Raw genomic sequence first — 12,869 nt, 5'->3', positions numbered from 1 at the left:
TTGAAAACAGCCCAAAATTAATCTTTATCTGCCACTGGCAAAATGTATTTTCTTTGAATGTGGGTTTCAATGCTGTTTCAATGAATGTGAGTTTCAAGGGCAGAGAAGTTTTAATGCTAAGTTTTCATTGTGAGACTGCATTGCTTTGTTTAGCAGATTACTTAGTGTTTGTGCTGTAAAATACAAAATAAAACTTTCAAATGAAGCCCAACTCATCATAGAAGTAAAGCAGTATGCACATTAATGTTTATGGTAAATGGAGTGAAATAGCTAAGTAATGGTTTATTGGAATGTCTGCAGAGGCTCCATTCAACCATTATTTTGTCAGGGGGGAAGGGCAGCAAACTCAGACAGGCCCAGCTGAACTGTACCTCCCAACTGTCCAGATTTTCAAAGAATGAATAGATTTTTGCTTCTTATTTTTGGTTTGTTCTTCATAAAATTTGTACTTTTCTGGCAAATCATTTAGGAATTAAGTCACTAAATAATGATACACTGAGTTTCAGACTTCATAACCTTCAGAAAAATGCATGCTAAAGTAAGAACTGTTATTCTATCAACTGTCTCAATTTATACAAGAGCAATTTTTAGTACTGTTTATATGTTCCCCCAATACATTTGGCCTTGTTCAGATTTACTGCATTAACAGGTTGAGAGGTACATGCAAATAAATTGCTTTATAGAATTAGGCATAGCCAACCTCTCAACTGTCCCCGATTTTGGCTCAAAATGTTGCTCTTCCCCCTAATAATCCCTCCGCAAAATAGCAATTTTGGAAGAAAACATAGAGGGTTTACAATTAAGAAATAACTGTAATAATCAAAGTTATAGATTACTTGAAATGCATGTAGATTATTTTATTTTGTCAGCTGCTCAAGTTAGCAGTACTAATATTAAAGTGTCCCTTCTTTGACAGGTTCCCAGCTGTATTGTGTGGCTATTTTATATTTTGCATCACATTTTTGGTCCATTTTTCATAAAATTGTGTTTTTTGGCAAATTAGTGACAAATCACTAAAGACTGAAGTTAGAAAATAATGACAGACGTTTGAGTTTCAGATTTTATACCCTTCAGAAAATTCATACTAATGCAAGACCTATTCTATTATCTTTCTAAGTTTATTAGAGCAATGTTTAAAAATTGTCCTTATTTTTGGGCCTTATGACAGAAACAGTCTGGTTTCTGTCATATTTTGTACTGTTGATTTATGCTTATTACTCAGATTTATGCTTATTACTCAGAAAGTGCCTGTTGCTCTGTGTTTAAGTAGCAATGCTTTAATGATAATAAGGTAAGCTTGTCTGAGATCGTAAGATGCAAGTAAGCTTTAATAAGCATACTGTTAAAAAATTGCCAACATTGAAAGCCTTTCTGTTGTTGCCATGTAGAGAATACTTGAATAGATAATGTATAAGCCTTGGGTATTAAAGGACAGGATTCCATTATTTTAAAAAGCTCATTACACTTGTTGGAGACTTCTAGTCATCTCTACAGACTTTACCCGTAAACTAAACAGAATGCCAATCATGTGTGGTCCATAACCTGTACAGTAATCCTTTAAGCAATGTATCTTGAGCTTGTTTCTTGTTTGCTTTTCATTTTTTACTTTGATCATGTTTTCCACATGAAACAAGTAGATAGTTGTCAGGCAGCAGGTCTTTTTTGGATAAGAAACATTTTTACAAGTGGGGGCATCACAGAGATTTCTACTTTCAGCATGTTACTTGGTACTTTAATAAAGCTGAATATAAATTATAATTAGAACTGCAGTGCAAGGAGAAGTGGTTTGAGTTGAGTGCTTCTGGTTTTTCTTATACTTGATTTTGACTAGCATTCCAGTAATGTATTTAAAAAGTAATTCATTTTTTCATGCCTCACAACCTTTTGTTTCCATCTAGATATTAAGTAAGCTGTCATGCAGCCAATGCATTGAAATATTTTTATTCTTCTACACTTATTTTTGTCTTGATTGGACTCTCATAATGATGGTTTGCCACCCAGGGCAGCGTATTTAATTAAAGTTAGTTTTTGTGGTTTTAGCTCCTCCCCTTTCTAGTTGACCACACCCCTTCCCCTTGACCCCACCCATTCAGCTGTCTCCTGCAGCCCCCCTTTGATTTGAAGTCACCAGCCACCACTGCTCTCAAGCCACATGCTCTAGGGATTTAAACCTCACCACAACAATAAATAGGATGTGCTGGAGGGATAGATTCCTGTCCCAGAGACTTCCCATGCTTTGGAACAAGATCCAAATCTACATTAGGCAGAACTCCTCGCTAACACTCTTCAAAAGAAACCTTGACGAGTGGATGGGAAACAGAATGTTTACCTCAGGGAACACTTCAATGGCTATGCTGGACAGAGGCACAGGGAACTAATCGAAGGGGGCTGCGAAAGCCAACACATTCTAGCTAGGCTTATAAATGCCTTCGGGCAGATAGTCTAGTACCCACCTATGAACCTATTGTATGACCTACACCTTATGGTATTAATACTAATGTATAACATACTCCTATGGTCATGTTGTAAAGATTGAAATGTTTGTGTCATATATAATTGTAATAGAAAAAGAAAAATTATTCGAAAAAAAAAAAGGAGCTGAAGTTAGCATACTCATAAGGTTTGTCTGTACTGTCAGCCAGCATACAAAAAAAGATGTAATTAGGTAGTATAATGACTGTATATAGCAGAGGAACAGAGAAAAGTCTAATAATTTGTTGGATGCTGGAATGACCTGAAAGAAAGCTTCACTATTTGCAAGAAACAGGGTACATTTTACTTCATAAGGGACAGCTGTGCTTATTGCTGGTTTGGAAAGGGTCATTTCAATGATTATACCTTTAAGCTGAGAGGGGCTGTGAGTTGGAAGAAGGGTTACAGAAGAAGAAAAGGGGTGAGGCAATAAGAAGACTGTAAATAGGGGATGGAGGACATAGCAGAAGAACAAGAAAGGATGACTTGGACTCTGGTTGCGTAGTCTTAATCTGCAATGTAAGTGGTCAGTGAAGGATGATGGGAGACCTGCAAGCAGTGATGCAGAATGGGAAAGTAGACAAAGCACGGAAACAGTGGTCAATGAAAATAGGAGATAGGACATGGAGGTGTTTGGATAATGGTTGTTCAAGATGTCAGAGAAGAAAGGAAAACTGGCTTGTAATAGGAATCTTCACAAAGGAAACTATCACATGTAAGATCAGAGAGGAAGGAAACACCAGTCCAAGAGTGGTAAAAGAGTACACTCAGGGTTAGAAGCAGACCTCTTGACCTCTCAACTATCCCTGTTTTGGAAGAGTGTACCTATTTTCAGAATTATTTATCTTACACATAATATACATATTTTTGGAGATATGTCCCTATCTTAATTTACCCCTTCACACAATTTTCAGAAATAAACCTCATTATTTGTGATATCTGAAGATGTCTAGTCATTATATGACCAAAGCACTACTGGTACCAATTTGATGAAAGAGGACACACACACACATCTGACATCTCCCTTTTTCAGGTGAAAACAGATGACCTTGTAGTGTAGAATTTTAGACTATCTCTTTGGTAATGTACTAATATTTTTCATTCATTTTTGTCAGTGTGTTTTTATACATGTTTCTAAACGATATCTCACATTCCTACGGGAAGCAAAAAGAGTTATTCACCACTTCTTATAAAATGTTTATGCTAATTAGATGTCTAGATCATTTTCTTGATATATCTACTTTTCAAAGGCAATTGTACATATTTTCAATGTCTACAGGTTGAGAGGTATGGTTAGAAGATAGATTACAGGCTCTGGCAGTCAAGCTTCAAGAAGTAGGGGGAGCTCTCGTAAACTGATACAGTGTATGATGTGCTAGCCACAATATGAAAACTGGTGGATGTAGTGAATAATACTTGTGTGGGATCTGAATCCATCAGGAGTAATCTGGAACAGTGAAAGCCTCACTGTAGAGAAGGAGAGGAAATCATCTGAGGTCTTAGACAAAAATCAGTTCAACCAGCTGGTTAAGAATTGTACCAGAAAGGGTATTGTTCTAGCCATTGAAGAGGAAGCAACTGACATCCATGTTAATTGACTGTGAGCCAGCAGTGATCATACCACTGTACACCTTAGAGTGGAGAGGAAGAAGACAAAAATAAAACAAAGACAAAGGTATGGGATTTTCATGAGACTGCATTTTGCTGTGCTGGATAAGGTACTCCAGGATGAGTTAAGAGATTGAGAGTAAAATAAAGGATTAAATAAGCCATAGGAATGAGTCATGGATGTATTTCTCAGGCAAAGTCCAAGGCTGTGAAGACTAGTCCAAAAGGAAAAAAAGGAAAGTGGCCAATTTGACACTAGTTATTAGAGCAAAGAACAGGGCCTATAAGTGATAGAAAGGAGGGCTGGGATGTGGAAGATGCACAAGGAGGTTAGGTGAAAGATAACAAATATGCCAAGGATAGCAAAGGCTGAATCTGAAAGTGAGTTTGTATAAAGGAGTAGAAGGGAAATAATGACTTTTAGGTACACTCGTAAGCAAAAGAAGGAAGGGAGGGACATGTCTGGCCATGATGAGCAAAGATGTCAGGAAGATCACAAAAGATGGGGAAAAACAGAAGTACTGAATGGGTACTTTACCACAGTCTTCACAAAAGAAAACTAAAGGAGTGTGTTCTGCTAGTAGAAATGCAAGGCAGAATGAGAATAATGAAAGGTGGACACCAGAAAAGACTTGGAGAAGGTTCAACTGAAGCTGAATGCTCTAAATGAAGATTACGTACAAGGACAAGATATTCTTCTGAAGTCTGTCCAATGTGTTAGTAGACACTCTGAAAGAGAGCAGCAACATATCACTAGTTAGTGCAAAAGTGCCATAAGAATGGATGACAGCAGTTATGGTACCTTTACAGAAGGGACTAGAAAAGCTGTTGAGAAAGTTACGATGAGAACTTTTGTAGCATATCTATAAGAAAACAATCTCTAGGACAGCAATGAACAAAGGGTGACAGCCAGAAGGAGCTGTTAGTCAAACCTGATTCAGTTTTATGATTTGGTTAAAGGAGAACTTGACAATGGCCTTTTGAATATGTTCCTGAGAAGGCTGATAGGAAACGTGAGAGTTTGGGGTAATACCAACACTGTATAGTTGTGTGGCTGAGTGTTGGGAGCAAATGAGTTGTGGTAAGAGAGGCAATGTCAAGAATTTGGACAGTGACTAGTTCAGTACCACAGGGCTCTTACTGGTCATGTTGTTTGTCCTAGAAATATCTGAGTGAAAAGATATTGCTGAAAGATAGGATGTGAATAAGAGGCTAGATAAGGGTTGGGAAAGGTTGACTACATTATTTATTTATTTAACATTTGTTTACTGGGAAAGTCTGAATTGGAACAAAGCCAATTTTCAGCCAAGGCCTGGGAAGAAATGCCCCAGACATGTCTTTGTAACATAAATGGGCGAAAGGTGACACTTGAGGTTCAGTGTAAACTGTTGAAGGCCCCCTGACCATCATAGTAATGCCTGCTAACCCTAATCCTTAACCCAAACCCAGCCTCTGCCTCTAACCTTAACCCTATACCTTACCTTAGAAAAACCCTTTATATAATACTACCACCATTCAGACAAATTAGAGCTTAATATTACGGAAAGTTTTTGGTGTAAATATTGCACAAGAAGATTATTTTCCTTTTCTGATATTTTCTGATTGTGTTGTATAGGGTTTTGGTAGTATGTTCAAAATACTTTTGTTGATGTCTTGGATTTGGCATTTAGACATTTGAAACTTTAACACTAGAATCTGACACAAACAACACATACACACACACACACACACACACACACACACACACACACACACACACACACACACACACACACACACACACACACACACACACACACACACACACACACACACACACACACGCACACATAGATTTACAGTATACATACATATATATATATATATATTTTTTTTTTATTATTTTTTTTTTCTTAATTGTGCCTTGTCCTGTTCATCAGTATCATCAGTATTGTAGTTGTTTGTTGCAAACTACAGTCCTTTTCCCAACTGTACCTGTCTGCCCTGGCTTCAATTACCCTTTTTTAACTTTGTCCTCACCCAAGTTCCGTAGCTGGTCTCTACTCATATCTAACCAAATGTCAGCTATCATGTGCTATGCCATGAATGAATATGTGTTTTTGTCATTCATGTTTTTCTATCATTAGTACACCACACCTGTATTTTTGCATCTATACTTTTTTGCCCATAGCTGATGTACCATTAATTGCCACAATTTCTTCCTACCATGCCCCCTACTTACCAATCATTCACTCTTTTTTTTTTTTTTGATTTATAGCTTTTTTATATTTCTTTTTAATTATTAATATAGGAAATCATAGGATCAATGGAAGTTACTAGGCTATTGGCCCTGGGGCCCTTACAAGCCTAGACAAGAATTTAGCCCATGTTCTGACAAGTCAGCACCCAAATGCCCCTGTCCAACAAGGACACAGGTGGAATCCCAGGGGTGTGTTTTCTGTCCCTCATCCAGTTACCCAGGTTGCACTTAAAATGGGTCAATGTGGTACTCTGCTTGAAATGAAGAGGAGTCAATTCCACAGAAGGGGGACTCTTTGGGACACAAATCTGTCCCACAAACAAGTCCTATTGATGTCACAGACCATGTTGAGGTTGTGTGTGTGTGCAGATTACTCGAGTGGAGCTTGACTTGCAGATATGCAGCAGTCCCATCAAGGCGGGGACTGAGATTGCTTTGTACGCCAGGTAAAGATGACCTCTGAGGAATCTGCATGAGACTGAGTAGAGGGGCTTTTAGCCTATCTGTGTAGGGTAGATGTTTGAGGCCCTGGATCCTTCTGATGAGGAACCTCTGTGGTCTCTCCAGCTGCTGCATGTGCTTTGTAAGGTACATGCTGAAAGGGGCGTTGTACTCAATAATGGATCTTATAAGGGAAGAATACAGGGATGTTATGACCTCCTTGTCCCTGGATGAGATACCCTTACTAATGAGGTGGGCCATGTACAAAGCTTTCCATACAATGGATGCAATATGGTGGTCAAAAGTCAGTTTGCTATCAACCTGGGTGCCTTGTTCCCTCACAACTGATTGTGTGCTTAGGACCTTGTTATTAATTTGATAAGTTGTGGGGGAATCACTCTCCCCGAAGGGGACAATGATGCATTTTTTGACATTCTGTTTGAGTGAAGAAGGATCAGCTTCTAAGAGACTTGAACCCTCAAGCCTTAGCACTGCCAGTCCTGAAAAATTACCATGGAGAGCCACAATCCTCTTCCCAATAATCTCTTAACTTATTCGGCACTGCACTTCTTTGTGACCCAGAGGATACACTTCTTTATTCACTTGTTATATTTTTATTTTATTTCAGTCAAATTTTATTAGTATTCCTATTTTGTTAAAGACTTTATTTTTATTTATTCTTTATTAATTGAATCAATTGTTTCTAAAGCATAACAATTTAAATGCTCACCTGCCCTGGTCATCCATTTACCATTCCGTAAAGTTCAACCCTTGCAATTATAATCTGAACTTTGGAAGCACTCATATTGACATCCATTCTCAACTACAGACCATTTGATCATCTCCAAGTGGATCCAGCCCTCACTAAAGCAACTTCAGCTGCACAAAATCATAGCAGAATGCACTGCTTAGTATCACAGTTATAATTAAATATTGAGGCACTGGTTCTTATGGAAAGGTACTTCCCTTGCCTTCTAAATAATACATCAGCATCCATGATAGCATTGCAATGCACGCTACCAATGTCTAAGCTAACCTGGGCTGTGCTAGTAAGAGATAATCATCCAGATCACAAATTAAGTAATATTCCATTATTTTAATGTGATATAAAATGTACTTTATTCCATAAACAATGAGCAAAACAAACTCCAAAGAATGGCTGCATTTTAAAAACAAAGCATTGACAGCATTAAAAGAATATATGCTCCATCAAAGCCCCCCAACAATCATTAGCTAATTATTTATAACATTCAAAACATGATTTGGTAAACTAAAAGGAAACCAAATGAATTCAAACTGTTATTGCAGCTCTACAGTTACAGTCAGGGGTGCTGTCCTTTCCAAACCCCAAATTAGATAGCAAAATTCAGTTTAATTTGACCACTGTTTATGTTTATTTTTTTTTTTCAATCTGCTGTTTACATGTCAGATATGAGCCTAGCTACTATTCACAAAAAAAATGTTAGGCAAGCAGTAATTTTGCTCAAACTGAGTCTGTATGAGATTCAAACTTCTCTGGTGGAATAGAGGGGTAAAGCCCTGACTAAAGACCAATGATACAGTTATGTTTAGTGGTGCCGGTGACTGAGGGAGTATTTGGGAGTGATGGGCATTTCCACTTTGGAAGGACGGCAGTCTACAGGCATTTTCCATATCCAATTCCTGATGGAATATAGGGGTGTAATAGGTGGATATGTCCAGAAAATAGGGGGAAGGACCTTGGATGAGCTTCCCTGGTGATGGGAGCAAAATCTTCCTTATACCCCCTCCCCAAAGGACATACCAAGTACCACTGGAGAGAGAGAACTAGTGGGTAGTTCATTACATATAGTATTCCAGCTTAAAGAGATGCCCAGGATGTGTAGGTCCCAAGTTGGCCTCAACTTCTATTGGAGAGTCTGGAGGGGGGAGAAGTTGGTAGACCTAGTGATGGAAGTGGAGCATCAGGTTTAAAGCCATAGGATGAAGCAAGGAAGCAAAAAAGCTCTAAAAATTACTGTACAATTTTTAATACTGAAAATATACTACTGAAAAATCTACTTAAATAAACTATAACAATCACAACACCAAGTTGACTTAAATGTAGCATGCCTGCAACCTAACAAGTCTAGTACACTTTGAACTTTTGTGGATTCTTTTAAATGTTATCTCAAAATGTCTGTAGGCTTCCTTGTTATTGCACTTAAATATGATTAGGTCTTCTTGGCCAAGCCTAATTACAGAAGACAGTGGGGAATAAAAACTTCACTGTCAGCACTAATAATCAAAATGTTATACTATCTATCTATCTATCTATCTATCTATCTATCTATAGAGGGAGAGAGAGATGGCATTTTGATTGAGAAATTACCATCTACAAAACAAAGCATGTCTAAGATGAGAGGCAGTGCAGGATAAACAGTTTTTCACTTTCAGATAAAAAAAATGCACTGGTAATTTATGCTCTGGATGAAGTATACAAAACATAAGAGCTGCAGTTATGCCTCAGAAGTAAAGGCAATGATTTAATTAATAGTTTGCATGACTAAAAAATTATCTAATGACTCACAGTGAAGTTATGGGTCCTGATGGAGAGATGAAAAGTCATCAAGCAGAGAAGAGTAGAAGTGTTGAAACTGAATTCATCCTCAAGTCTTGGTGTGTACCTTCACAAAGGCAAAACTGATATATAGACTGTATTTTTATAGCATATATCATGGACAGAAGTAAATCAAAAATAAAAAAATATAGCTGGGTGCACAAGACCCAGGATAAAAAAGTGCCCAATCCTGATAGGTGCACTGGTGCCAGGACTGGAAAAAATGACAGTATAGAATCCTTAAAATATGGAAATATTCCTACAATGGGGTCTGGCCAGGCTCAGGGGAAGATGGCCTCCCTGTTGTAGAAGGAATTAGAAGTCTACAAAAACAACAAAAATTGATTGGCCAAAGAAGAGCCATAAAGACAATAGAGTGGACTATTGAGGATAAGAAAGAAATTATGTATTGTTACTAGAATGCAAAAAGCCCAGAATTTCCAGACACAAGATATACAAAATGATTAAGAGACAAATTAGTGGAAAGAAAAATACTTTCGCAGGAAAAACTGTCAGAAGCTTCAAATAAAAAATTACTTTCATTAATACAATGATTTTTGAAAAACAGTATATAGATCAAGAATTTTTGATCTGTTTGGAAAAAGAAGCATCTGAGGAAGTGAGAAATATAAACAACAAAACCTAGAGATATTTGAAAAATATAAAAAGAAATATGGAGATGGGAAAGAAAGAGAGATTTGATATGGTGCAATATTTATGCAAAGGAGAAAGCTAAGTTAACTAATATAGAGAAGGCAGTCTCAAATATATTTCAAGAGAAATACAGGCAAAGGCATCCTGATATGGAAAAGTTCACAATAAAAAGATTAAGACCACAAAGATATAATGCAGAAAAGACAATTATTAAAGCAGAAGGTAAAGAAACAGAAATTGAAGTTATGGAGTACCACCAAAGTGATTGATTTAATGACAGACAACATCACACCATAATGGAGCAAGTCCCCAGAATAAGGAAAAGCAAGAAGATCAGGAGATGTGAAGAAGAAATATGGACATGGGAAAAGAAAAGAGATTTAATATGGTGTAATATTTATGCAAAGGAGAAAACAAAACTAACCAATACAAAAAGAGCAGCACCAAAGGTATTTGAAGATAAATATAGGCAAAGGAATCTGCATATGGAAAACTTTACAATACAAAAAATAAGAAGACTAACAGGAAAAGTAGAAAAAGAAATCAGTAATGGAGGAGTCAAAGAAATAGAAGTTAAGATTATGGAACAACTGCAAAGAGAAGGATTCAGTGTACAGAAAGCACCACAACAGGATAGAGCAATGAATGTCCAAATTAAGGGAAAACCAGTGGAACAGGAAGCAATTGGTCAGGTGCCATAACAAGATATTTTGGAGCCTTCCACAGGAATCCAGTATAAGCGTTCATTTGAAGCTAGACAGCAAAGGAAGGAACAGGAAACTGTAGAAACTCTGATGGAAGAAAAGGAGTTAAGAGAAGAGTGGCTTGATTTAATAGACAAAGACAGATATATCCAGATAAATGAGAGAAGTAGACTGCAGAAGGTTAATAAAACCTCAAAAGTTCGAAACTTGATAAAACAAATGAACACAGTAATTAGGACTGTCGATAGAGATCCATGCAATATAACAGAAGCAAGCAGAATATATTACTGTGCTGCTAAATTTATAACTAATAAAGTTCTACCACAGGAACACAGGGTAGCAAGGGAAAAGAGGAGGCGAAAGCGAATACCATCATGGAAATCTCAAATAGAGAAAACTATAAAGCAGCTAAGACAAGAAGTGTCACTGTTAGAAGATTATAGAAGAGGGAATAGATCAACAAAACTACTAAGAAAAATAGATGTGATAAAAGCAATGTGCAGTATTAGAACAGACCAGGATCTATTATGCACTATTGGAGATAACAAACTAAAAATTTCAAAACAGGTGGAAAGACTTACAATATACGAAGATAAATATAAAGGAAAAGCACAAAATAAACAATTTATTGATGACACAAAAAAGCTTTATACAGAATTGGGAAATAAGGTAAACGGAATTGAAAGACTGCCAAAAAAAAGAGGAAGTAGACACATTTTGGAAAAGTATCTATGAAGATCCTGTGGAACATAACACAAATGCTAAATGGATAGAAGATGTAAAAGAAAGAATAAGAAGTTTAAAGGTACAGGATATGAAATGGGATGAAATAACAACCAGAGAGATTGAAACAAAGCTGAGAAAAGCCTCTAACTGGAAAATCCCAGGCCCAGATGCAGTACCTAACTTTTGGCTTAAAGTATTAACTTCTTTGCACAAGGACTTAGCCATGAGTAAGAACTATTTATATGTGCACCCTGAACATACACCACACTGGTTAACAACAGGAAAAACAATGCTCTTACTTAAGAGTGAACCTGCAAGCTACACTAAAAATTATAGACTAATAACTTTTCTTCCAATGATGTACAGACTATACATGGGAATTGACGTCGACAGAGTTTATAGTCATTTAGAAGAAAACTCAATTATGGCAGTAGAACAAAAGGGCAATAAAAGAAAGTCATATGGAACAAAGGATCATTTGTTGTTAAACAAAGTTATAGTGGAGAACTGTAAGAAGGGGAAGAATCTATGTATGGCATGGATTGACTACAAAAAAGCATTTGATAGTATTCCACATTCATGGATAAAAGAGTGCTTAAAAATGTATAAGATACACCCTACACTGATTGACTACAATGCAGTAACCATGAAACAGTGGCAGACCACTTTGCAATTAAGCCATGATAAAGAGCAGATTATTATCCCAGGGATAAAAATTCAAAGGGGGATATTCCAGGGTGACTCTCTGTTACCTTTGCTATTCTGCCTTGCCATTAATCCATTAAGCTATTTACTTAACAGCATACACAATGGCTACAATTTGGCTTCTAGAAAACAACAAAGTCTAATGACGTCTCATCGCCTCTTTGTCAATGATTTAAAACTGTATAGCTCATCAGATGAGGAACTGAAAGCACAGCTGCAGGTTGTCTAAACTTTTTCAGATGATATTGCAATGTCATTTGTTCCTGATAAATGTGCAAAAACACCCTTTACAAAAGGAAAACTGCAGCACCAGGAAAACATAAGTTTGGGACAAGAATGTGATATAAAAGAACTTGAGCAAGAGGAAGTGTATAAATACTTGGGAATTGATGAAGGATCAGCAATAAAACATGAACAAATGTGAATAAAGCTTAGTAAGGAGTATTTTAGAAGACTTAAATTAATCCTGAAAACAGCATTGACATCTAGGAACAAGATCCAAGCCATAAATCAATTTGCTCTTCCTGTCCTAACTTATAGTTTTGAGGTGATTGACTGGCAACAAAAAGTGTTGGATAGGTTGGATATTAAAACAAGAAGGATGTTTCATGCTTACCATATGATTTATAAAAATCATTGTATACCAAAATTATATATTCCCCACTCTGAAGGAGAGATGGACCTCCTTGAAAATGATTACATGTATAGATCTACAACCATGGGACTCCACACATATCTGCTG

Source organism: Protopterus annectens, chromosome 1.part0 (genome assembly GCF_019279795.1).
Source record: "Protopterus annectens isolate FY-2018-M chromosome 1.part0, PAN1.0, whole genome shotgun sequence".
NCBI classification, from domain to species: domain Eukaryota; kingdom Metazoa; phylum Chordata; order Ceratodontiformes; family Protopteridae; genus Protopterus; species Protopterus annectens.
Note: the sequence above shows the minus strand (reverse complement) of the source record.